The 27,247-nt window shown below is 39.9% G+C and overlaps 1 long non-coding RNA gene across 1 annotated transcript; it reads right to left on the reverse strand.

The window, feature by feature from the left end:
- Positions 1-10,965: 10,965 nt before the first annotated feature.
- On the reverse strand, positions 10,966-19,434 carry LOC135276922 (uncharacterized). The gene is made up of 3 exons (XR_010344469.1): positions 19,303-19,434; positions 17,655-17,736; positions 10,966-11,037 (listed from the first exon to the last, which is right to left on the reverse strand). It is a non-coding gene; the product is annotated as an uncharacterized LOC135276922 (long non-coding RNA).
- Between the last annotated feature and the right edge of the window lie 7,813 nt (positions 19,435-27,247).

Genomic DNA, 27,247 nt, shown 5'->3' on the forward strand with positions numbered 1-27,247 from the left:
AAAAGACAAGATTAATTGAATTTTTACAGAATTTTATGAAGCTTATATTTTAACTCATGATCAAAGGAAAATTTCTCCTTGTATTTCATAGGTGTTTCCTCAAAGAAATTCCCTTTTCTAGAATGTATTAAACTGAGCTGGCAGGGTGCGGTGGCTCATGCCTGTAACCCCAGCACTTTGGAAGGCTGAGGTGGGTGGATCACTTGAGGCCATGAGTTTGAGACCAGCCTGGCCAACATGGTGAAACCTCGTCTGTACTAAAAATACAAAATTAATTAAGCGTGGTGGCACATGCCTGTAATCCCAGTTACTCGAGAGGCTGAGGCAGGAGAATGGCTTGAACCAGGGAGGCAGAGGTTGCCACTGTACTCCAGCCTTGGCAACAGAGTGAGATAGCCACTCCCCCAAACCCCCGCCCCGCCAAAAAAAAAGAAAAAGAAGAAGACCTGACAGATACTCTAACACTAACACTTAACAATAAGAAGAATGAATTTCTGGCACCCATAATGACCTTCTGATACTCAAGAAAGTCCCATCTAAGATTTAGGCAGGGCTACCACATACAGTAGGTCAGGTTGCTCACTGCATAAGGATGGATACTCAGTCAATGGGGCAAGTGTTGGCTGAGATGCTCCTCTTGCAAAGCCTTTTGCTTAGCACTGGGCTGAACTGGCCCCAAAGATGCAGTACACTTTTTTATTTTGCACACAATTGGGGTATAGGCCTTACTCTATGGAGTGGATGCACCCACCAGATTTACCTTATATATATATAGTATTTTATTAAATGCAGCAGATTTACAGACAGATAACTAACAGCAAAGGATTTGTGTGATGTTTATGCTTTTTACTCCCTTTTCAAAATAATGTTAATGCAACCGGAAATGAATGTGTCCATTTTGGCTGGTTCATAAAGGGTTTTATTCTGTCTCAATTTCTTGGTGATGGCAGAAGAACCAGAGAGAGGAAGTGCCAATGCCAAGCCCATTTCACACCTCTGCTTGCATCATGTCTGCTAACATGTTGTTGCCCAAAGCAAGTCACTGGGTTGGGCCTGGGGTTTCGTACAGGGCAAAGTGACCTGCCCATAGGGGGAGGGTGCTGCAAAGGATATGGATCCAGAGAACAGTGAATAATTGAGGTTATGACTGCCATCTACCACGTGACATTATTAGACTTCACCTTCCTTAAAGACAAGGACTATTTCTTATTTAAATGCGAATCTCCAGGGTTCAACATGGTGCTTGGAATATAGTGAGGTGGTAAAAAATATTTGCTGAACTAAAGATAAATATCCCTGTAATCTACCAGGTGGCTGGAACCAAAACCAGTAAATCTTTTATTTTTTTTGGTTATAAATAATAGTTGTATATATTTGTGGGGTACAAGATGTTTCCATATTTGACTTCTTCACCAGCCTCACATTTTATTTCTAGTCTGTCATTAAGTAGATTCGTCTACACCATTTTATAAATATCTCTTAAGTTATTCTTTCCATTCAAAACTCAGTTTCTCTAACCCCTCCAGTAGGAATTAAGCCTCTTAGGCTTCCCCAAAGCACCTGATACAGTCCTATTTCATAGCACCTGCCTCATTATTTAAGAGTTTTCTGTTTATCTGTCTCACCTCAAAGGAGTGTGAAACTCTGGAGGGCAAAATCAGGATTCTAACTCATTTTTTCCTTGCCAAAACAACCACAGTTTTTATTTTACAATAGGCAGTACGTGCACAAAATACAAAATTCAAAAGGCATAAAAAGGAATATGTTTCAGAATGGCTAGAAGATTTGAAATGTTCTCAATACAAAGAAACAGTAAATGTTTAAGTTGATGGATATCTCAATTCCTCCTCTTTAATAACTACACATTGTATGAATGTATCAAAGTATCATATGTAGCCTATAAATATGTACAATTATTATGTTTCAATGAAAGAGGGGTATGGCCAGGTTATGTGGCTCATGCCTGTATTCCCAGCACTTTGTGGGACTGAGGTGGATGGATCACTTGAGGTCAGGGGTTCAAGACCAGCCTGGCCAACTTGGTGAAACCCTGTCTCAACTAAAAATAGAAAAATTAGCCAGGCATGATGGTGGGCATCTGTAATCTCATCTACTCAGGAGGCTGAGGCAGGAGAATTTCTTGAACTTGGAGGCAGAGGTTGGAGTGAGCCAAGATGGTGCCACTGCACTCCAGCCTGGGAACCAGAAAGAGACTCCCTCTCAAAAAAAAAGGGAGGGGGAACAGGGGGCATACAGTGAAAAAGACTGCCTTTCCCCAAGTGTTCAAGTCCTGAGAGGCAAACATTATATTCCTGTGCCTTATTTAGTCTGCCTGTGACTCTACACCAGTGTATATATACAAACTTATATACATACATTCTTTGTTCTTCTTATATACCATTCTCCTTTTAAAAATTTTGGAAATTATATATATGCATGTAGAGCAGGCTCTATCTTTTTAACAGCTTCATATCATTCCATTGTATGAATGTGCTGTGATTTATTACATCTGTACTATTCATGACTATTCCTTACAAGAAACAATGAAAGTAATATATTCCTACTCCCTTCTCGCTCCTTTTTCTCCTCTTCATCATCCAAAATTGTAGTTGCTTACCATATAACTTGTCTCTGTGTTTATCTTTGAAACTTCAAATATATCTTTACTTCTATTATTTGCTTTATTTGCTTTATAATATCTTTGACATATGGTTCTGAAGGTAATCAGTATATTTACATTGCTTTCCATCTTTCGCCTCCTTCCTTTCCTGAATGTTACTATGTTACTCCTACATTTTCAGGGTTTGACTGGCATTTGATTTAGTCTGTTTTAAAATTAAATCATTTCATTGACAGTGCACGTGCTGTATTTTCTCCATTCGTCTTTTGGTTTGCTGACATTTGGCCTATAATAATTTTTTAAGTGATTATGGGATTCATAATTCTTAATGACTGCATGCCAAGATATCTGTCTGTTCACTACATACTTAAATGATTGCTTGACTTTGTGTAAAATTTTTGTTTTACCTTTTCTTTCCCTGAGGACTTTGTAGGCATTGCTTCCAGCATACAATGTTGCTGTAACGGTGTCTGAGGCTGGCCTGATGGGTTTTCCCTTGAAGATTAATTTTTTTAACCAAGATTTCCAAAGGATTCTTTATCTTAAAAGTAACATAGTTTTACTATAATATTTTTACAACAATGGTAATATTTAATAGTGAAAGAATGCTTTCTCAAGTTTTAGATTCAAAGTTGTTATGAATAACATTTTCTCATATTATATGTTCTATGATTGCACGTCCCTGTTTTGGAGATGAACTATATGTGGCTTAGATTGCTTTTGTTGGTTTTCCATATATCATTTTCTCTCTAATCTTTCTTAACTTTTCGTTGTTTTACATTATATTTTGCTCACTTTTCTTAATCCTGTCTTCCACGTCCACTACTGTGTTATTCAGCACAGATCTTTTTCTCTTTGTATTTCTCACTGGAGTCTTTATTTTTGTGATTTTATTTTTCTCTCTCATTTTTCCCTTACCTATGCTAACTAGTCTCCTGGTTATATCTCACTTCATCTTCTCTGAAGTTTTCTGGTGAAATAGGTTTGCATTTCTCCCTTTCCAGCCCACAAAAAGGCAGCTTCAGGGCTATTCCCAAAGCAAGATCTCTTTCCTCCACTCTCCTGCATTGAGAGACAGCTTCCTACCAATAATGACATCTGTGTAAATCTTCATCAACCCTGACTCTTTGGTAGAAAATTTTGTCTAGGGAACCTCTCACTACCAGCTGATAGTCTTCCTTTCTGTTGTTCAAAATAATCATGTGTAAATTACATTTCAACATTTTAAAAATATCCCCAAAAGTAGGCTGTGTGCTTTGGAGAATTGTATTCTACTGTCTCAGTCTTAGAGCTACTTCAATGGTGTGTCTTGTTTCAGCATCGTCCTGTATCTTATTTGATCATCATTGAATGCTGCACCCCTCACTTACATATTTGTTAAGGGTCAGGTAATTGCATTTTTTTCTCATTTTCTTTTGTTTTAATGTGATTTGCAAGGGGAAAAGGACATATTTCTTTACTAGGAAATTTTAAAATCAGAAAAGCATAGCAATAATTTCCATCTTCTAGTTCATTTGTCTTCTAATTTCCAAGGTCTAGTATGATACGTACTTAATTAAATTGCTAAAAGGAAAACAAAGGAGGAAAGTGTATGAGTTTTCTATTGTTGTTCTAACAAATTACTTATAAACTTAGTGACTCAAAGCAGCACACATTCATTATCTCAGTTCTGTAGAAGATCAAAATGAGTCTCATTGGGTAAAATAAAGGTGCCAGCACAACTGTGTTCCCTTCCAGACTCTCTAGAGAAGAATCTGCTCCCTTGCATTTTCCAACCTCTAGAGCCACCCATACTCCTTGGCTCATGACTCCCTTCCTCTGTCTTCAGTGCAGCAATACTGATGGCAGGTCACACATTTCCCACATGCTGTCACTCCAACCTTTATTTCTTCTTCCGTTTCCACTTTTAAGGAAATATATGGCTACATCCTACATAATCCAGGATATGCAGGATGTAACACCTACATAATCCAGGATAATCTCCAATATCTGAAAATCCTTAATTTAATCATGTCTGCAAAGTCTATGTTGCCATGTAAGGAAATCTTTTTAAACGTTCTGGGGATTAGGACATGGACATCTTGGCGGAAGAGGGCAGTTCTATTACAGAGGCAGGAAGGAATTGAAGGAAAAAGTAAGTCAGTTGTTCTTATGCAAATTTAATTCTACACTGCAATAGCAGGGTTCTATTTGACACTAATAGAGACTGTAAAAAGTTCCACAGTGCTCAAATACCTGGTCTATCCTGAGATAAGTAAAAATCTTTATCTTGCAGAGTAGGGTTGAAAATGATATTATGTCTCATGTAAATATACCTCGATTAATCCTGTTTTTAGGAAGAAAATATATCATTTAAAACATATTATTTGAAAAGTCTGTTAAAGCATTTCCTAGATGTACTGGTTACCAATATAGTAAACAGTAAAAGAGAGGGCCGCAGACCCTCTAGGCTGTGGCCTCTTAGGAACCGGGCCACACAGCAGGAGGTAAGACCGTATGGCCAGTGCGCCAGAGATCATTACCTCCTGAGCTCCACCTCCTGTCAGATCGGTTGCAGCATTTGATTCTCATAGGAGTGCAAACCCTATTGTGAACTCAGTTTGCAAGGGATCTAGGTTGCATGCTCCTTATGAGAATCTAACTAATGCTTGATGATCTGAAATGCAACAATTTCATTCCAAAATCATCCCCATCACCACGTTCCATGAAAAATTTCTTCCATGAAACTGGTCCCTGGTGCCAAAAACGTTGGGGATGACTGGTATAGGAGATCAAATATAAATATAAAATGAAGTATAAATATAAAACAATATATGGAGTTTAAATATAGGCATAAAATATAAATAAAATATATTACATAGTGGATACATAGACAGATAAGATGTAAAAAATGACAAATACTAAACCTGGAGATTAAATGAAAAACTGTTTCTAATTTATGATGATTAAAAGAGACACTTCTGAAATTACCTTTTGAACTCTGAATTCATTCTGGGAAATATGATGAAATGTAGGGAAAGGTTTGGTAACAGAGACTGTACAAAAAATATTAAGTTAACACAAATGACATTCAAGAATTATGCAAATGAAAACATCTAGAATCTAGTTGTAAAATGTACTCAGAGAGGTGAACTACTGATTACAGCTTGGATTAAATCTCTGACACTTTGAAGAAATAAGTAAATTCATTATTTTTTAAAAAAGAGAATGAAGAATAGTTCTGAGAATTTCCATGTAGACTACTGAAAATCTCAAGGCAAATCACTTCTTTGAAACTGGCCACAGCATGTGGGGAGTGTTTGGTTTTATTTTAATCCTATTTGAAACATCAATAGCTTCTGTGATGCCTTCTGAGGCCCTATTGCTCCTAGCCCCAAAATGCAGATCTAGAACCCTGGAAATGGCATCTGGAAGGACAGATAGCATCTATTGCCCACTGTTTCTCACTATTTTTTTTAATTTTTAAATTTTTTTTTCTAAAGATGGGGTTTCACCATGATGGCCAGTCTGGTCTTGAACTTCTGACCTCAGGTGGTCCACCCACCTCAGCTTCCCAAAGTGCTAGGATTACAGGCGTGAGCCATCGCGCCCGGCTCTCACTGCTTTTTTTAATACTGCACTGATGTTTTGCCAAGGAAGCATCATTCTAGTTACATCTGGTTAATGGCTTTGGGTGCATTTTTCTTTTGCCTATTTCAGTGTCATTTTCATGAAGGAACCACAATACTTGTTCAGTGAGCCAGGTCCAAGTGATTATGGGCATTAAGACTGGGCTGACTCAGCCTTTGGGCTAAATATAGAAAAATAAAAATAAATTGAAGCAGAAATGAGTTAAGTGGAATTAAATGTAGGCATAGATAAGAGACTGCCTAGTGCAATGGAGTTTTCCAGGTGCAGTTTTGGTGAATGTAGGTAATGATCGTCAAGATGGCTTCTCTCCAGTTTCTCCATAATTGTGTTAATATCAGGAAAAATAGTGTCAGTCTACTACTGATTCCAATGTTAATCTCATCCAGAAATACCCTCACAAACATACCCAGAATGATGTTTGGCCTAATGTCTGGGCACCCCATGGCCCAGTCAAATAGCCACATAAAATTTACAATCACAAGTGCTTAGCACAGTATCTGGCATCTACAAAAATTCAATGGATGCTAACTCAGGAATCTTTCAGACTACTTCTAGATCTCATTAATCTCTTTCTTTCTCTGAACTTCTATAATGGTTTAGTGGTAGTACTATAAAGGAAAACTTTACATAGCACTTATATTATTGTAATGCATTTTATTGATTGTTTGTGTACATTATGTTTTCCCAAAGACATTAGGGAGAAAAAAAACATCACTGACATCTTCAACTGCTGAGTAGTAAGGAGAACCATGGCTTTTCCCTGCCTTTTCATGAGAGAAAGGAGAGGGGTTCTTCTCCCACACCACACCAAAGAAAGGGAGATGCTCTGAATAAACCATTTCTAAAGATATTGTTTTGCCCATTAGAAACAAAGATTGGCATCTCATGGGGCATGTAGTTAGGCAACATCTGGGCTACAAAACCTATTGGCCCAGTTTGTGCTACTATAGTTAACTGGAGCTTAAATGAGGAAACAGGAGAAGGAAGTTATTGGGAGAGCTTGAGCTGTAGCTGCAGAGTTACTGAATGGACATGAAGTGTAATGCCGCCTGCTTCTCACATGGAGATCGTTATCAATGGCAGAAACTTGAGGTGGGTTGGGGAGAGGAGCCAGTCAGGAAGGGACTGTGGTGTTGCATGCCAGTAAGAAGATGTGGGCGATCTTCACCATATCTCAGTGCCCTGAGACTCTTAGGGGGCATACAAAAGGGCTTCAGCAATTTCCATGCATGAAGAAGCACAAAGACTAGAGAAGGAAGCAAACTGAGTAGCTACTTCAGGCTTTGTGATGCCCAACCCAGAGATGGGGCTGAGGACAAAGGGAGACTTGGCTGCTGCTCTCCACAAGGTCCTTGGTGGGCAGGGGCAAAGCTATGCTGAACATCACCCCAAGAATCAATCCATCACCATCTTAAGGGAAATCAGCCTGAAATAGGCCATCAGCAGCATATCAGCCGGAGGAAGACTGGGGCACATTCCTCTACCAACAGACAGTAATTGCTATTTCTTTTTCTCCTATTTCATCATCATCTCTATAAAACAAAGGATTACAACCTGGAAGGAGATGAAAGAAATGTTCCCATAAAAGACAATGAATTTCCTTTCCTCCACTTTTGGATGCTTGCATGGGAGAAGAATTAATGATGCTTGCATGGGAGAAGAATTAATAATGCTGCCCACTGTTTCTCTCCCTAGAATTTCCAAGTTTCCAAGTCAGGAGGTAAGAAAGTCTCTAAAAGGTCTAAATTAAAAATAATTTAAACTGGAGCTTTAAATTATACCAATCTGATAAATTTTTTCTTTTTGAGACAGGGTCTGGCTCTGTTGCCCAGGCTAGAGTGCAGTGGTGTATGTGATCTAGGCTTACTGCCACCTCGAACCGCCAAACTTAGGCATTCCTCCTGCCTCAGCCTCTTGAATGGTGAGGACTACAGATATGTGCTATATATCTGGCTATTTTTTTTTTTTTTGTCAGTAGAGATGGGGTCTCATTATATTGCCCAGGCTGGTCTTGAACTCCTAGGCTCAAGGGATCCTCCTGCATCAGCCCCGCAAAGCACTGGGATTACAGTCATATGTCATCACAGCCAGCCTGACTTTTTTTTTTAAATAACAAAGTATAGAAAGATCTCACTAGTTACCACCAATATTGAGGTTTTTTTTATTTTCTGAGCATACACAAAAAAACCTTACATTTCTCATCCTCTTGGAGTTAGGCAGAGCTTGGTTTTATTTGTGGCCAACCGACTATAAGAAAAAGTAACAAGTGATTTTTTTTCATCTGAGAAAGTAAAAATCCTCCAGTGTTTTCTTTCCCTGCTCTGGTCCCCTGAAAATAAACATATTAGATTAAACTGAGTCATGAGATGTAAGCAGGCTGAATCTCTGAGTCACCTCTTGGAAGGGAGGTGTCCTGGAGTTCTGCTGGGCCCACAGCAAATTTTCTATGAGTAATAAACCTTTGTGAAATCACTGGGATTCCTAGTTAATTTGTAATGACAGGATAATTTAAGCTATTCTGACTCACATAGGCATTGAAACTGGAAGAAGAGGGCTATCGTAACATAAACCTAAAATGTTTGGTAGAGGCTTGTCAGTCAGGTGGTGAACAACTGGGTAATGTGTATATGAGTCTGGAAAGACAGTGATGCATCTGTATTACAGGAGCAAAATATTTCTTAAAATGGTTTTCAGTGATACCTTGGGACATGTATTAGATTTTGATTATTGCTCTAATGAATTACCACAAACTTAGGCTGAAAGCAACACAAACTTATTATCTCAAAGATCTGTTGTGCAGGAGTCCTATGTGAGTCTCACCAGGCTGAAATGAAGGTGTCAGCAGGCTGCCTTTCTTTCTTCAGGCTCTAAGGGAGAATCTGGTTTTTTGCACAGTTGAGTTGTTGGCAGAATCAGTTCCTTGCAGTTTTAAGGTTGAGATTTACGTTTTCTTGCTGACTGTAAACTGAGGGCTGTTCTGGCTTCTAGAGGCTATCACATTCCTTGACTTGTTATCCCCTTCCTCTGCCACCAAAGCCAGCAAGGGTAGATACAGGCATACCTGTTCTATTTGTTTCACTTTATTGCACTTTACAGATATTGTGTGTGTGTATGTGTGTGTGTATGTGTGTGCATTTTAATAAATTAAAGACTTGTGACAACCCTGCATCAAGTACATCTGTTGGCTCCATTTTTCCAATAATCTGTTGTCACTCTGTGTCTCTGTCACATTTTAGCAATTCTCACAATATTTCAAACTCTTTCGTTATTTATAGGATGATCTGTTATCAGTGATCTGTGATGTTACTATTGTAATTGTTTTGAGGTGCCACAAACTGCACCCATATAAAGTGATGAATTTAATTAATGAATGTTGTGTGTGTGTTGACTGCTTTACCAACTGCCCATTCCCCATCTCTCTTCCTTTCCTCTGGCCTCCCTATTCCCTGAGACAACAAGAATGAAATTGGGCCAGTTAGTAATCTAACAATGGCCTCTAAGTGTTCAAAGTGAAAGGAAGGGTCACATGTCTATCACATTTAATAAAAAACTAGAAATGATTAAGCTGAGTGAGGAAGGCATGTCAAAAGCAGAGACAGGCTGAAAGTGAGGCCTCTTGCACCAGTTGGCTAAGTTGTGAATGCAAAGGAAAAGTTCCTGAAAGAAATTAAATAACTCCAGTGAACACAGAAATGTTAAGAAAGAAAAACAGACTTACTGCTGATCAAAAGAAAGTTTATGTGGTCTGGACAGATCAAACCAACCCAACATTCCCCTTAAGCCAAAACTTAACCCAGAGTAAGGTTCTAACTGTCTTCATCCTAAGACAGAGAGGTAAAGAAGCTGCAAAAGGAAAGTTTGAAGTTAATGCAGCAGGTGACATTAAGTTGAAGTCAATGTTCATTTACCATTTCAAAACTCCTAGGGCTAGGCCAGGTATGGTGGCTCAGCACTGTAATTCCAGAACTTTGGGAAACTGAAGTGGGTGGATCACTTGAGGTCAGGAGTTTGAGACCAGCCTAACCAACATGGCGAAACCCCATCTCTATTAAAAATACAAAAATTAGCTGGGTGTGCCTGTAGTCTCAGCTACTCAGGAGGCTGAGGCATGAGAATTGCTTAAGCCCGGGAGGCGGAGGTTGCAATGAGCGGCGGAGGTTGCAATGAGCTGAAATCATGCCACTGCACTCCAACCTGAGTGACAGAGCATGACTGTCTTAAAAAAAAAAAAAAAAAAGCCTAGGGCTTTTAAGAATTATGTTAAATCTCTGACTGTGCTCTGTAAATGAAACAACAAAACCTAGACAACAGCACATCTGTTTATAGCATGGTGTACTGGATATTTTAAGCCCACTTTTGAGACCTCCTGTTCAGAGAAAAAGATTCCCCTCAAAATACTACTACTCATTGACAATGTACCTGGTCACCCAAGAGCTCTGATGGGGATGTACAAAGAGATTAATGTCGTTTTCATGCCTGCTAATACAACATCTAACCTGCAGCCCATGGATCAAGGAATCGTTTCAACTTTCAAGTCTTATTATTTAAGAAATACATTTTGTAAGGCTACAGCTGCCAAAATTAGTGATTCCTCTGATGAATATGGGCAAAGTAAATTGAAAACCTTTTGAAAAAGATTTGCCATTCTAGATGCCATTAAGGACATTTGCGATTCATGGGAAGAGGTAAAAATATCAACACTCACAAGAGTTTAGAAGAAATTCATTCCAACCTTTATGGATGACTTTGAGGGGTTTAAGACTTCTGTGGAAGAAGTCCCTGCAGATCTGGTGGAAACAGCAAGAGAGCTGGAATTAGACGTGGTACCCAAAGATGTAACTGAATTGCTGCAATCTCATGATGAAACTTGAAGAGATAAGCAGTTGCTTTTTATGGATGAACACAAAAAGTATTTTCTTGAGATGAAATCTACTGCAGATGAAGATGCTGCGAGCATTGTTGGAAAGACAACAAAGGATTTAGAATATTCCATAAAGTTAGTTGATAAAGCAGTGGCTTGGTTGAGAGGATTGACTCCATTTTTTAAAAATTAAATTCTGGATATTAAACCTTCAGATTGACTCCAATTTTTAAAGGAAATTTTACTGTGGGTAAAATGCTATCAAACAGCATTGCATCCTTAGAGAAAACATTTGTGAGAGGAAGAATCAATCAATGAGGCAAATTTCATTGTTGTCATATGTTTTAAAATTGTCACAGCTACCCCAACCTTCCTTCAGCAACCACCAACCTGATCAATCAGCAGCCATCAACATTGAGGCAAGACTCTCCACCAGCAAAAAGATTATGGGTCGTTGAAGACTGAGATAATCATTAGCATTTTTACCAATGAAGCATTTTTAATTAAAGTATGTACATTTTTCAAATATAATTCTTTTGCAAACTTAATAGATTGCAGTGTTGTGTACAAACCTTTGTGTGCACTGGGAAATTTTAAAAATTGTGTGACTCACTTTATTGTGATATTTGTTTTAGGGTCCCCAACCCCAGGGGCCACCAGTTGGTACCTTAGGAACTATTAGGAACGAGGCTGCACAGCAAAAGGCGAGTTGCAGGCAAAGGAGCATTACCACCTGAGCTCTAATTCTTGTCAGATCAGCTGCAGCATTAGATTCTCTAATGTGCACTCCTTATGAGAATCTAATGCTTGACGATCTGTCACTGTCTTCCATTGCCCCCAAACGGGACTGTCTAGTTGTAGGAAAACAAGCTCAGGGCTCCCACTGATTCTACATTATGGTGAGTTGTATAATTATTTCATTCTATATTACTATGTAATAATAATAGAAATCAAGTGCACAATAAATGTTATGTGCTTGAATCATCCCCAAACCACCCTAGCTCTGCCACTGTCCCAGGTCCGAGGAAAACCTGTCTTTCACAAAACCAGTCCCTGGTGCCAAAAAGGTTGGGGACTGCTGGTCTAGAGTCAAACACGTAACTCTGAGGTGTACCTGTATAGTCTATGCTGTTTTCCCTGACTTACTTTTTCTGTGTGGAATCCCTTTGACTTTTATGCCTCTGCTCTTAAATAACTCATGTCATTAGATTGGGACCACCTAGATAATTTCCCCATTTTAAGGTTAGCTGATGAGCCACCTTAATCCATCCACAGCCTTAATCCTCCTCGACCCTTTATTTTTATTTTTATTTTTTGCAGTCTCGCTCTTTCACCCAAGCTGGAGTGCAGTAGCCAATCTTGGTTCACTGCAACCACCACCTCCTGGGTTCAAGCGATTCTCCTGCCTCAGTCTCCCAGATAGCTGGGACTACAGGCATGTGCCACCACGCCCAGCTAATTTTCTTTTGTATTTTTAGTAGAGACGAGATCTCACCATGTTGGCCAGGCTTGTATTGAACTCCTGACCTCAGATGATCCACCCGCCTCTGCCTCCCGAAGTACTGGGATTATAGGCGTGAGCCACCACACCTGGCCTTAATTCCCTTTTGCCATGTAAAATAACATATTCACAGGTTCCAGGGATTAGGATGCGAATATCTGTCACAGTCATTGTCTGCCGAACCCAGGAGTCATATGTGCCTAATAAACTGGTAGCTCTGGAGGAAGAGGATGAAAACTTCAGGAGTTGATTGCAATCGACTACAGTTGGCACAGGTGCTGCAAGAAAGCAATGAACTCAGAAAACAATCACCAATTTGCAAGTAAAAATGAGAGGAAACAGAGATTCTAGAAATTCGGGACCTTGTAATTTTGGAAAAGCCCTCTGCTTCCAGTTCCTAAAGAAAGAGATGGAATTAAAACTAAAAATAGGTCGAGCATGGTGGTTCATGCCTGTAATCCTAGCACTTTGGGAGGCTGAGGTGGGTGGATCATAAGGTCAAGAGATCAAGACCATCCTGGCCAACATAATGAAACCCAGTTTCTACTAAAAATACAAAAATTAGCTGGCGGTGGTGTTTCGCACCTGTAGTCCCAGATACTTGGGAGGCTAAGACAAGAGAATCACTTGAACTCGGGAAGTGGAGGTTGCAGTGAGCCGAGATGGCGCCACTGTGCCACTGCACTCCAGCCTGGTGACCAAGTGAGACTCTGTCTCAAAAAAAAAAAAAAACTTGATGTAACAAAATAGCAGGATAAACTTTCAGTTGATTAAAAGACCTCAAGGCAAAGAAAAGACTAAGGGTATGGTTTTTTGTTGTTGTTTTTCAAATGGAGTTTCACTCTGTCGCCCAGGCTGGAGTGCAATGGCACAGTAATCTCGGCTCGCTACAACCTCCACCTCCTGGGTTCAATCGATTCTCATGCCTCAGCCTCCTGAGTAGCTGGGATTACAGGTGCATGCCACCTCACCCAGCTAATTTTTGTGTTTTCAGTAGAGACAGGGTTTCATCATGTTGCCCAGGCTGGTCTTTAACTCCTGACCTCAAGTGATCCACCCGCCTCGGCCTCCCAAAGAGCTGGAATTACAGGCATGAGCCACTGCGCCCGGCCTAGCGGTATGGTTTTGAGTAAAACTTTTCAGTTGGATAAAATGATTCAAGGCAGCCTTCTTACTGAACTCCTATACCCATCAGGTAGGCCCCATTAAGTTGAAAATGAGACATGGCATCTAAGTCAGTGAAGCAAATAGGGCTTCAGAATCATAACCAAGACATTCATTTTAGTCATTTAGTCATTTTAGTCATTGCAGGCAATTAGATCATAAGCTTGCTAGGTTTGGGGGAAGAATTGCTAAGAAAAGATAAACCTGTGACTATTTCAGGTATAAAGCAACCTGAAGAGAGTCTTTTCCCAAATGCCAATTTCAGATGTGGCTGAAAAGAATGATGAAGTAGGAAGAAGCTTCATAGGTCACAGTTCACAGTCACAGATCCCACAGACAGGTTGCTGATCAAGGACTATTTCCCACCCAGGAAAAGGCCAGGACTCGGGCAAGTGAGGCATTTGCCTGAGACACAAAAAATATACTCAGTAATCAAAATGACTAAGGCTTTAATACAATATAGTAGTCCCCACTACAAGCCCCCTATGAATATTTGAAACCTCAGATAGTACTGAACCCTATATACGCTATGGTTTTATTCTAGACATACATACTTATGAAAAAGTTTAATTTATAAACTAGGCACAGATTGTTGTTAAGAGACTAATAATAAAATAGAACAATTGTAAAAATATACTACAATAAAAGTTAAGTGAATGTGGTCTCTTTCTGTCCCTCTGTCTCTTTCTCTCTCCAAAATAGTGTAATGTTTTCAATTTGCAGTTGACCAAAGGTAACTGAAACTGAAGAAAGTGAAATTGCTGATAAAAGGGGACTGTTGCTGTAATTAAAAAATAAAAATTAATTCAGATAAACCCATGATAAATGTAATACAAGAAATATCTTTAAATAAAGATAGAATTTATTCTTTTTTTTTTCTTTGAGACAGAGTCTTGCTCTGTCACTCTGGAATGCAGTGGTGAGATCTCAGCTCACTGTAGCCTCCGCCTCCTGGGTTCAAGTGATTCTCCTACCTAGGTCTCCTGAGTAACTGGAATTACAGGTGCCCACCACCACGCCTGGCTAATTTTCGTATTTTTAGTAGAAGCAGGGTTCCACCATGTTGGCCAGGCTGGTCTTGAACTCCTGACCTCAGGTGATCCACCCGCCTTGGCCTCCCAAAGTGCTGGAATTACAAGTGTGAGGCACAGTGCCCGGCCGGACAGCATTTTTTCTTAAAGAATCCGAGTTTGAGCAAGGTGATAAGCAGTGGCCCAACCTAATATTTCATGTTGATATGATTGAGAAGCAAACAGAAAAAGACTAACTTTTCCAGTTTCTCATTGCTTTTCATTTTCCAGATAATGATTACTTAAGGTTCACTGATTGGCTCTTAATACCACACCTATCATCATCATCAAATTTCAGTGCATAGGTGTAACTCAGATAGTGATTTATTCCTGACGTTTTATAAAATTTGAATTTCTTTTTACTGCCAAATCATACTTTAGAGCTGTTTTAACTTCTGTCTTATTCTTCTTCAAGTGGCAGCATCTTTTAAGCTACTAAATTTCTCTGTCCCCAGGTTAATCTGCTAAGGAGTTAAGGATCTACATTTAATTGTGAAAGGAAAATACACATTTAATTGTGGAAGGAAAATAAAAACCCGGGACCTCAATTCACTATGCCAAAAGGAAAAAATTAAACTGAAAGTTGAGTCATGAAAGAAACTGCCTTTCCTTTTGTTCCTAAGCAGATAGCTACAGGTAAAATATCTCTATAGGTAGCTACTCCGTTCACCGTATCTTAAAGTGCCCATTCACTGAGCAAAAGACAAATGCATAATTGATGATATCCCCACCTGCTCTTTTTCTCTAGAAATACGTGGATGCCCATACCCTCCCTCTTTCCCCTCCAGCCCACTTTTCCCCTTTATGTATTGAAGACCTCAAAGTCATCTTTGGAGAAAGGCATGGACCACAGACAGTTTCTGTGATTCCCTGTTTTTTTTTCTCTCAGGCATTGTCCTTAACCTTGGCAAAATAAATTTCTAAATTGATTGAGACCTATCTGAGATACTCCTTGGTTTACAAAATAGACTAGGATAGTTTATTTAATTTTTTAAAAATTTTGATTTCAATAGTTTTGGGGAGTACAGGTGGTTTTTGGTTATGTGGATAAGTTCTTTAGTGGTAATTTCTCAAATTTTAGTGCACCTGTTACCCAAGCAGGGTACACTCTACCCAATATGTAGTCTTTTATCCCTCACCCCACTCCCAGCCTTTCCCCCACCCCAAATAGACTTTGGGGAAAGTCCATTACATCATTCTTATGCCTTCGTATCCTCCTAGCTTAGCCCCCACTTATAAGTGAGAACATACAGTATCTGGTTTTCCATTCCTGAGTTACTTCACTTAGAATAATGACCTCCAGATCCATCCAAGTTGCTGCAAAAGACATTATTTTGTTCCTTTTTATGAGTAGTATTGAGTAGTATTCCATGGTGTATATGTACCACATTTTCTTTATCCAGTCATTGGTTGATAAGCACTTAGGTTGGTTCCATATCTTTGCAATTGCAAATCATGCTGCTATAAACATGCATGTACATGTGTGTCTTCCATATAATGTCTTCTTTTCCTTTGAGTAGATACCCAGTAGTGGGATTGCTGGATGGAATGGTAGTTCAGCTTTTAATTCTTTAAGGAATCTCCATACTGTTTTCCATACCACTGTGGAAACTTAATTTGCATTCCCACCAGCAGTTAAGTGTAGGGTAGCTCATTTTTAATCATTTTGTCATAGAATCACTGATCATTGATTTATTGTTATTATTTGGTTTTCATTTTGTATACCCACAAGTTTCTTAAGAACTTTCTTGTTCTTAGAAGCCTAGGAATAGTACAATTGTTGATGGTTCCTACACATTTGGGCAGGTGGCCATGCAACTTTCCAAAGTGACTCCTTTTAAAAGTTATTCTTCTGAATTCAAAAGGGAAACAGCCTAAGAAGAGGTCTGATTTATCCCAAATACACTTTTCTGACAGTTTGTTGCTTTTGAAGATCTATAATCTATCTAGGAGGCCTCAGAGGGAAAAAATGTCATGGTCTCAAAAAAGGTCAGGAACAGCTAATTTACAGACAAAATAGAAAAATGTCCATCCTCACTTATGGTAATTAACATAAAAATTGAAAACAAGATAATATCTTTCACTGACTGAATTGGCAAAGGAGTCCTTAAATGACCACACTTACCACAGATGAAACAAACACTCTCTAGCCTGGCTAAGGGAAGTGTAAATATTCCTGGAAATAGTTTGTAATACTTATATACTCTGTCACTGTAAATTCACTTAGAGTAATCTCTTCAAAATATATAATTGGTTGCAAGGACAATGACTTATATACTAAAATATTCATTTCAGTGAAAGATGAGTTCTGAAAAATAAATTGAAATGAACCTAAATGTCCAACTATAAGAGCATGGTTGTATGCATTATGGAGCAGTCCAGATTCTTTGAAAAGTTGGAATTTTGGTATCTCTGACCTAGATTCTTCTCCCAGCTGTAAAACCTTGGGCAAAATCAATTATTCCCTCTGAATATCTCTCTGAATATCTCATCTGAAAAGTTCAAACAATAATACTTAATATTCATGGATGCTGTATGACAAAGGCTTCTTATAAAAAACAAATCACTCTCCACTTTTAGATTTCTCTAAGCAGGCATCTAGAGGTATCCCGTCCAATGCAGAAGTCACTAGCTATAGATAACTATTTAAATTAAATGTATTAAAAATAAATATAATTTGAGCTTTAGTTCTTTAGTCACACCAGCCATGTTTCAAGTGCTCAGGAGCCACATGGTGATAATGGCTACCTCCTTCAGTTCTTCCATGTAGCCCAAGACCACACAGTTTTGTTTTACTGACTCACTTACCTGGGTCTGAATCCAGCTCAGCCTCTTTCTAGCCTGGTGACCTGGGGTAAACACATAAATTCTTGGAGTCTCATTTACTCATCTATAATAGGGAGAAAATGAAAATATCTAGCTTGTGGATTGCTTTGAGAATGAGAAAGTTGTTCCTGGCCCCTAAGGACTCAGCTGCAGCTGTGAGGATAAGCCTTCCCCTCCAGTCATTTCCAACAGGCTGCCGTCTTGCTACTAAGTTGGCTTCCCAATGATCCTGATAACTAGAAAAAGGCAACTGACCGTGTATAAAATGTTATGCAAGCTAGAAAGGTCTCCCATTACTCTGGTGAACTTGAGAACTCTGAGTCAATCCTTTGAGGCTGATCTATTGCATGTGCCAGCAAAACTGAGTTTCTGAAAATGCACACTTAGGACCATACTCACCGTCATATCACAGCAGAGAGATCAGTCTCCTGAGAGAAATCTACTTTCCTGGGTTGCTTTAGCTACAGCCTACACAATAGTCAGACAGTTTTGTGATTCATTTATATCCATCATCCTATGCATCTTCCTTATGTGGACCAATTTTCATCTTAAGGATGCGCTTATAGTTACCATTAATCCTTTTGCTTTGCATCACTCCATACAGAAATAATGCAGTAAGAGTAAAATTTCAAACAAGACAAAGCAAAACCAAAAAAACCCTTTACTCATCAAGGTCAAAAGTAGCATCTGGAACAATTATCCACACTAAATGCCTTACAAAAAACCATGAACCCAAATTTCCTCTCTTGTTTCCTTTCCCTGTCTCCTTAGCCACTTTTAAATCATTATCTGATGATTATAGTGTCTCTATATTTCCCCTACCTCCATCAGATATTGCTTTAAGGGGGAAAAAAATCCAATAACCTCATTCATATTAAGATGTAAATTAGCAATTCCCTGCAAGGCTTAATAGGGTCTCTCCCACAGGGAATTTATATTTTAATGTGAACCAAAGGACCATATCTATAAAAGTATAATTTCAGGGATCAGAAAGTTAAGTAAAGAAGGTCACTCAAGGAGGCTATAGGTATTTCTCAAGCCTGCATATGTGGCAGACACTGGGCAGTGGCGCACAGCAAGACCTGGGAGGAACAGTCAGAAACTGAGGAACAGGCTGAACGTTGTGTTGTGGATGCTCCTGGGTGAGCCACAGCAAAGTGGGAGGTGGAGCGTGGGATGGGAAGGCTTGGTTGTAGGTGGAAGTCAGGGGCTTAGCTCCTCCAAAGGTCAGTGTAGAAGGCACAGCAAGAGGAAGCGACTGGGAGTCCTGGCAGACTGGAGGGGATCTAGCAACAGGCAATATCCAGACAAGCAGACAGCAGTGCCAGGAAGCATAGACTCCACTGCAACTTTGAGGCTTAAGGAAGGCTTAGTTTTTCTGAGAACCAGGATGAGAAATTCTGAAACTGAGTTCTAGAGGCATAGGGGTACCAGCCAGAAAACCAGAGTGAAGAGTCTCATTGTCCTATAACACCTGGGACACTAATGATTCATCCACCCAATTTCATGGCTCCAGTGCTTACTCAAAAGTAGGTTTTATCCAGCCCCAGTGGTTTAGAACAAATGGGCCATGGCTTTGACTCTGACAAACACTCCTCCCCCCTACCCACCCCCGCAGTCCAGGCCTTACCTATTTTCCAGGACTGACCTCCACTCAGTTCTCAGCACTGGATTTTTTCCAATGTGTGATTTTGGGGCATCTGGCTGCTTGCTCTTCTGACTATCTTTCTCATGCTTTGTAGCTTTGGTTCTTTTTGCCCTAGTCTTTCATTCCTGTTTCTCCTTCTATTCTGACTTCCTTCTATTCTCTGTACTGGCTCTAGTTCCTGTTTCTTAGACTCACTTCCCTCAGAGTGATTTATGTTCCACACAGCTTAGTCAAAAGATGCCTCTGATCAGTGTCCAGACTCTCTCCCTCCTCCCAAGTCAATCTTAGCCAACTGTGTCTCAATTACCATTAGTGGGAGCCCTGAAGAAACATGAAATAGGAAGAATCTGGCCCACACACGTCAGTTAAACAATGCAAAGAGGAGTTCTCTCTAGTAGCCTGAGTCTTTCACCTCTTAGAAGATCATCAGCAGGACCCAGAATCCACTGGTCTAATCAGCTCTTCTACTGTTTCAGGACCTATCTCAGATGTCACAAGTCTCCCTGGACCATGCAATAAATTTGGCAAAGATTCTGAAGCTCTATTTGTATTTTCTCTTTTTCTGGCTATATTATCCAGGTATTTTTATTTTTCATGGCAATAACAGCTATATAAAAAACAGTCCCCAAATCTCAGTGACTCAAAGGAACATTTATATTTCTTTTGAGATTCCTTTCCTGCAGCTTGCTGGACCATCAGCTGAAGGCTGGCTGAGTCAGTTCTGCTTCAGGCTACAGATTGGGTTTAAATTTTCTCCATATGCCTCTCATTCAAGGACCCAGCATGAAGAAATAGAGACTACTTGGGACATGTTCACCTCATGGCAAATGGCAGAAATACAAGAGAGCAAGCGGAACTAGATGAGCACATTCAAAACCTTTGGACAGATATGGTATAGATTATGCCTTCTCACATTCCATTGACCAAAGCAAGACACATGGACAAGCCAAAAGTCAGTAGATTGTAGAATAGTATACTCTGCTAAAAGTGAACCATGACATGACCCTGGAGCAAAGATAGGGTTGTGAAAAAATAATACAATCCACAACATTGTCCTAAATAGTGACACTATAACAATAAAATAATATTATGAGGAAAAGCTACACTTCATTAAATGCTTTCTTTAGGCTAGCCAATGGACTAAGCTCTCTATATGCCTTATCTTATCCATCCTATTGACAATTTTCAAAAGCTATTATCTTTCATATCTGTGTTAGATGAGGAAACTTAGGAACAGATGGTAAAGTACACACCAACAACAGTAGAGAAACAGTTATGAGCTCATAGGCACTAACCACTGCATCAATTTTCAAGCCTTTTTTGCTACGCATAATATAATATTCAACTAAAGTTGCTTTAATGATGTATTTAATTACTTATTGTGCAAGAAGTCTAGAGAAAGGGGATTACAGGTGTGGTTCCCAGTGGTTCATTAGTATCTCCCAAGAATCCAAGGGCTTCTTTGTTTCTGTTCTGTCATCATGGTAGTGTTGCACCTTCATAGCACCAAGATGGCAATCTTATGCAGATGACAACTTCCAGAATATTCCCGTCATGCATCCCTTTATTGAAGTCCTCACAGGACACTTCCTATCATATCCCATTGGCCAGAATTACATCACATACTAGTATCTAAACCAATCACTTGACAAGAGATAGACAACTCAGATTCACTTAGACAAATTATCATTTCTCCCTCTGGATTTAGGAGAATCCTGGCCTTTTTAACAGGCCGTTCCTCTGAGGGAGGTAGATAACATTGGCATTCTGTTAATGAGGAAGAAAGAAAAGAAAGGCTGTTGGATTGGCAATCAAAACATCTTCACCCTCTCTTAATATGTGCCGTCCACCATGACGAGCACCCTGCCTGTACTGACTCATCCAATACGCTCAATGGCTCTGTGGTTTTAAAGGCTCTCAATTTTCTATTTCATCCTGAAAACTGAAGTAAATTTTGCAAGATCACTCAATAATAAATGACAGAGCCAAAATTTGAAACTTGAATCAAAATTACTTTCCAAAGCCAGAGTTTTTAACCAAAGTCGAGATATTTCTGCATTACGTTAGTTGTAAGAAATATATATATATATAGTCACATTTTAATATCTGTGAAATTAGAATGCACTAACAACCAATGACGTCTTAAAGTCTCACTGCCCACATTTCTTTTCCCTTAAGGGTGCAGTAATTCCTGCTTATCCACACTGGATATGTTCCAAAACCCCTGAAGTCACGGATAATACTGAATTCTATATATACTATGTTGTTTTCCAAACATACATGCCTATGATAAAGTTTAATTTATAAATCAGGCACGGTAAGAGATTAAAAACAATAAGTAGCAATAAACTAGAACAATTATAACAATATGCCAGCCTCACTACTCTTGTGCTTTCAGGTCATTATTAAGTAAAATAAGGGTGACCTGAACAAAAGCATTGTGATACCTCCACAGCTGATGTGATCATTGAGACGGCTTCTAAGTGACCAATGGGTGGGTAGCACACACAGTGTGGATACGCTGGACAAAGAAACAATTCATGTCTCGGGCACGATGGAATGGGAGAGGCAGAAATTGCATCACACTACTCAAAGTGGTATGAAATTTAAAACTTATACATTTTTATATCTGGAATTTTTCCTTTAATTTTTTTGGACCATGGTTTATCATAGGTAACTGAAACCATGAATAAGGGGGCTACTGTACATAAAATAATGTAATGATGTAACTTACAATCAAAGGCACGGCTGTGAAGAAATATTATACTTCTGAGTCAAGATAGGATTTTATAAAGCGATGCCAAATTGTCCAGCCCATGTGTCCAAAATGCCAGTGCCCTGATTAATCACTACTAGGAATATGCAGGAGGGACCAAGTTCCTCTGGTTGTCAGGGCAAAGGGAAGTTCAGACACAAGTAAAAGTTATACACACTAATGACATATGCTTCCTTTTATGAGTTACAACCCAGAATGACATCCTCTCATGGGCAATTGTCTCCTGCCTTGTATTGGACCTTAAAAACACATGAGAAAATAAGATAGGGAGCCATGCCAGTACCTCCTTCCTCCAGCTGGCCACACCTGCATTGAGATCATGGTGCCTTTTATCTAGAACCTTATCCTGACTGGGACCTTAATGTATTCTGACCATATAATTCATACACCAGCAGCCGCACCTTTCACCACCACATTCCTGCCATCTGATTGGCCCAGGAGAAGACCTGCCTCCCATCTTCCCATACAATCAAAGCCTTCTCTGTTCGTGAACATATTGTTACGCTCATGCAAGTCTGGGCCTCTAATTTACCCCTTTCCCTCTCCCTTTTGCTTCCACAATCTCCACAGTCACTTGGGGTGAATTAATCTCTCCTGGTCCTTCTGCTCTGCTCTGGGATCTTGTGCCAGCCCTGCCATGAGCCTGGGGAATTTGCTTATTTATTTATTTATAGAAACAGTGTCTCACTCTGTTGTCCAGGCTGGAGTGCAGTGCATTATCTGCAGCCTCAAACTCCTGGGCTCAAGTGGTCCTCCTGCTTCAGCCTCGCAAGTAGCTAGGTGGGACTATAGGTATGTGTCACCATGCCTGGCTCATTTTGAAATATTTCGTAGAGACAGCATCCCGCTATGTTTCCCAGGCTGGTTTCCAACTCCTGGCCTCAAGTAATTCTCCCACCTTAGCTTCCCAGAGGGGTAGGATTACAGGCATGAGTCACCAAGCCCAGCCAAGCAGGGGGCATTTAAAGGGCTCTAAGGCTGTAGCTAAGGTATCCTCACCAGTGCATTTATTGGTGTGCATCCTGAGGGGGAAATTATGAAAAACACTTTAGGTACACATGGATGAAAGGTACACAAACTCTTCTCAATAAGACAGGCTTGCAAAAGGCTAAGTACTTGTAAAAGCAGAATGTTGTGAGGGTCAAAGCAGATTGCTTAAAGAACTAGGGATGTGTAGGAGATAGAAGTGAATATTCAGGAGGGCTTTACAAAAACCTTTAAGCAGAGCCGTGTGTGTGTGTGTGTGTGTGTGTGTGTGTGTGTCTGTGTGTGTTTAAGACAGGGTCTCCCTATGTTTCACAGGCTGATGTAAGCATGGCTCACTGTAGCCTTGACCTCCTAAGCTCAAGTGATCTTCCCACCTTAGCATCCTGACTAGCTGGGTCTACAAGTGCACACCACCATGTCTGGCTAATTTTTTAAATTTTTGTAGAGGCAGGATTTTGCCATATTGGCCAGGCTGGTCTCAAATTCCTGGGCTCAAGTGATCCAGCCATCTCAGCCTCCCAAAGTGTTGGGATTACAGCCATGAGCCACCACGCCCAGCCGCCAAGTTCTTCAAAAGCATTTTTAGTAGGGATGTAAAATGCTAAAACTGACTCTTCTATACAGGAAAAGCTAGAGCTAACTCTAGCTAACTCTCACTGCAAGAGATAGAATGCTGAGAGTAGTTTCAGTGGGAATAAAAATGAAAAGATGAATATGGAGTATGAAGGAGCTAACGATGATGCCTTAGCTAGGATTCCATAGAGGCAAAATCTGAGATGTCCTCAGGAACAACTCAGACAGCACCAGAAAGAAGCTAGATAGGCTCACTTCAGCTAAAGGGTAGCCTCAGCCTGTTCCTGCAGTGAGCTCTGGAGCAAGAGCAGCACCACAGTGTTGTCCTCCCTTGAAGCAAGAGGACTAGGCTTTTTAAAAAATCACCGTATTGGCCACTGACTGGGGGCTGTTTCTAGGAGAAGCCACCACTTCCCAGGCCATTCCAGGTAAGGTGGCTCCCACAGCCAAAGCAGCTCTCCAGAGAAGGGTACATCTGTGAACTGTGAGTGGCCAAAATTTATATCAACTGGGTGTCTGAGTGGGACACCAAAATTGTCAACAGCAGAAAAATGTTGTAAAAGCCTTAATGACAAGGTAGACAGTAATTTCTTAAAACCAAGTTTCTTATGTTTCCATTTTCTATTTGGATTTATCTGTACTGCGAATGCATGTGTTTTTAAACCATAAAGCAAAGTGAAAAAAAAAGAGAATGAGAAAGACTTACTTGCTTCATACTGAAGGAAATCTGTCTTCCTTCTCTCTATAGCAGAGATACAGAAGAATTTCCAGTTAATGCTAAGCTACATCAGTAAAGGAGTCAAACGGTTGACCAAAGCTATCTATGTCGGGACTCAACTCAAATTTGCTTGAGCAAAGAGAGACCTCATTGGCTTGGGTCACTACAAAGGGTGAGTTTGGACCTAACCTGTAAGATGGTTGATGCAGAACTCAAAACGAAGTGATCATGCCTCACTCAGTTCTTTGGCATTGGTTCTCTCTATGTCTTGGGCTTATTCTCTTAGTCTGTGGATGGAGTGGAAGGGAACAGTGTTGGATAGACAATTTCAGGCTGATGCTAGCTAATAACCTTAGAACTATGACTTCTTATAATTCATTTTAGCATAGGTAAATCCCAGGGAAGAACTCTGATTGGCTGCCTTAGATCACATGTCCACTACTGGAACCAATCACCATGAGTGGGATATATGGCATAGACTGCTATGGGTTAATAAATATCTTTTTCTTTTGCCCCCTGGCACGTATTCAGACCTCTTTCCCAACCTTTCTTGCAGTTTGATGTAACCACATGACTGTGTTCTGAACAATGAGATGTGGATGGAAGTGACAAGTGACTTCCAGGTCTGGCCCACAAGTACTTCCCACACCCAATCATTCACATGCTCCCTCCCTCTATTTTTCCCTATGTGCTGGATAAATGTAGGGGATCAGGCTGAAAACTGAGGCTGAGGAGATGTTGAAGGCATAAGATGGAAGGAGCCTAGGTCCCTGAATGATTGTGTGGAAGACTGCCTGCTGTCCAGAAACATCCACCTTGGGTGTTACACGCCAAGAAATAACTTTTGTTTGTGTTAAGGGATTGAAATATGGAGCTTTGTATGTTATAACACCCAATTTTTCTTTCTCTGGATAATACAGGGTACTATGAAGAGCCAGGTTGACCTTGTGCTCAGCCTGTGGACAGATGAGTGGACAACTGTGGCCTTTGGTGCCAAGGTCATTCATATTCATTGGCCCGATTGGATTCTAAGTGACTGTATTTGAGTCACATGTTTTTGGCCATGATAATTGCTAATGTCTCAGGGACAGATGACCAGATTCAACTGGGTCTGAGTTGTGTTCCTTCTCTTGAAACCAAAGGCTTGAAACTCTATGATTGACAGTACACCTGGGACCTCATAGAATTAAGAAGGAACCGATCTCCAAAGGCAATAGGAGTCCTCTGTAGATAAAGACAACAATGCAACAACATCACCTGTGGTGACAACACTGATGACAACTGCATGTACAACCATAGAAAAACAGGGTTATCTAGGCAATACCATTCAGGACATAGGCATGGACAAAGATTTCATGATAAAGATGCCAAAAGCAATTCCAAGGAAAGCAAAAATTGACAAATGGAATCTAATTAAGAGCTTCTGCACAACAAAAGAAACTATCAACAGAGTAAACAGCCTACACAAAGAGAAAATTCTTGCAAACTATCCAATAAACTATCCAATAAAATTTTATCCAATAAAAGGGTCTATTATCTAGCATCTATAAGGAACTTAAACAAATTTACAAGAAAAAAAAAACACTAAAAAGGATCATGAACCATGGGCAATGGACATGAACAGACATTTTTCAAAAGAAGACAGACATGTGGCCAAAAATCATAGGAAGAAAAGATTAGCATCATTGATCATTAGACAAATGCAAGCTGGGCATGGTGGCTCATGCTTGTAATCCCCGCACTTTGAGAGGCTGAAATGGGCAGATCACCCTTAGGTCAGGAGTTTGAGACCTGCTAACATGGTGAAACCACATCTCTATTAAAAATACAAAAATTAGTCAGGTGTAGTGGCGCATGCTTGTAATCCCAGCTACTCAGAAGACTGAGGTAGGAGAATTGCTTGAACCCAGGAGGAAGGGGTCATAGTGAGCCAAGATATCACACCACTGTACTCCAGGCTGGGGGACAGAACAAAACTCCATCTCAAAAAAAAAAAGAAGGAGAGAGAGAGAGAAATGTAAATCAAAACCACAATGAGATACCATCTCACACCAGTCAGCATGGCTATTATAATAAAAAGACAAAAATAACAGATGCTGGTGAGAGTGTGGAGAAAAAGGAATGCTTATACATTGTTGATGAGAGTGTAAATTAGTTCAATCATTGTGGAAGACAGTGTGGTGATTCCTCAACATTTTAAAGACAGGGCTATCATTTGACCCAGCAATCTCATTGCTGAATATACCCAAAGAAATATAAATTGTTCTATTATAAAGACACATGCACAGGTATGTTCATTGCAGCACCATTCACAATAACAAAGTCATGGAATCAACCTAAATGCCCACTAATGATAGACTGGATAAAGAAAATATAGTGCATATAAACTGTGGAATATTATGCAGCCATAAAAAAGAATGAGATCATGTCTTCTGCAGGGACGCAGATGGAGCTGGAGGCCACTATCCTCAGCAAACTAACACAGGAGCAGAAAACCAAATGCCACCACTTACAAGTGGGAGCTAAATGATGAGAACATATGAACACATAGAAAGGAACAACTCTCCCTGGGGCCTATCAGAGAGTACAAGGTAGGAAGAGGGAGATGATCAGGAAAAATAACTAATCGGTACTAGGCTTAATACCTGGGTGATGAAATAATCTGTACCACAGATCCCCACGACACAAGTTTACCTGTGTAACAAACCTGCACGTGTACCTCTGAACCTACATAAAAGGTAAAAAGTGAGAAAAATAGGGTTATCTTTAAAGGGCCTGTAATCGTTACCTAAAAATTTGTTCAGGGGAAAAACCATACTGACTTTCTCAATGTCTGAAAATAATCACCTTAACCTAATTGTTGGTTGCCCCTC

The sequence above is a fragment of the Aotus nancymaae genome, unplaced genomic scaffold, assembly GCF_030222135.1.
Source record: "Aotus nancymaae isolate 86718 unplaced genomic scaffold, 86718_ANA_hifiasm-v0.15.2.pri h1tg000029l, whole genome shotgun sequence".
NCBI lineage: Eukaryota > Metazoa > Chordata > Mammalia > Primates > Aotidae > Aotus > Aotus nancymaae.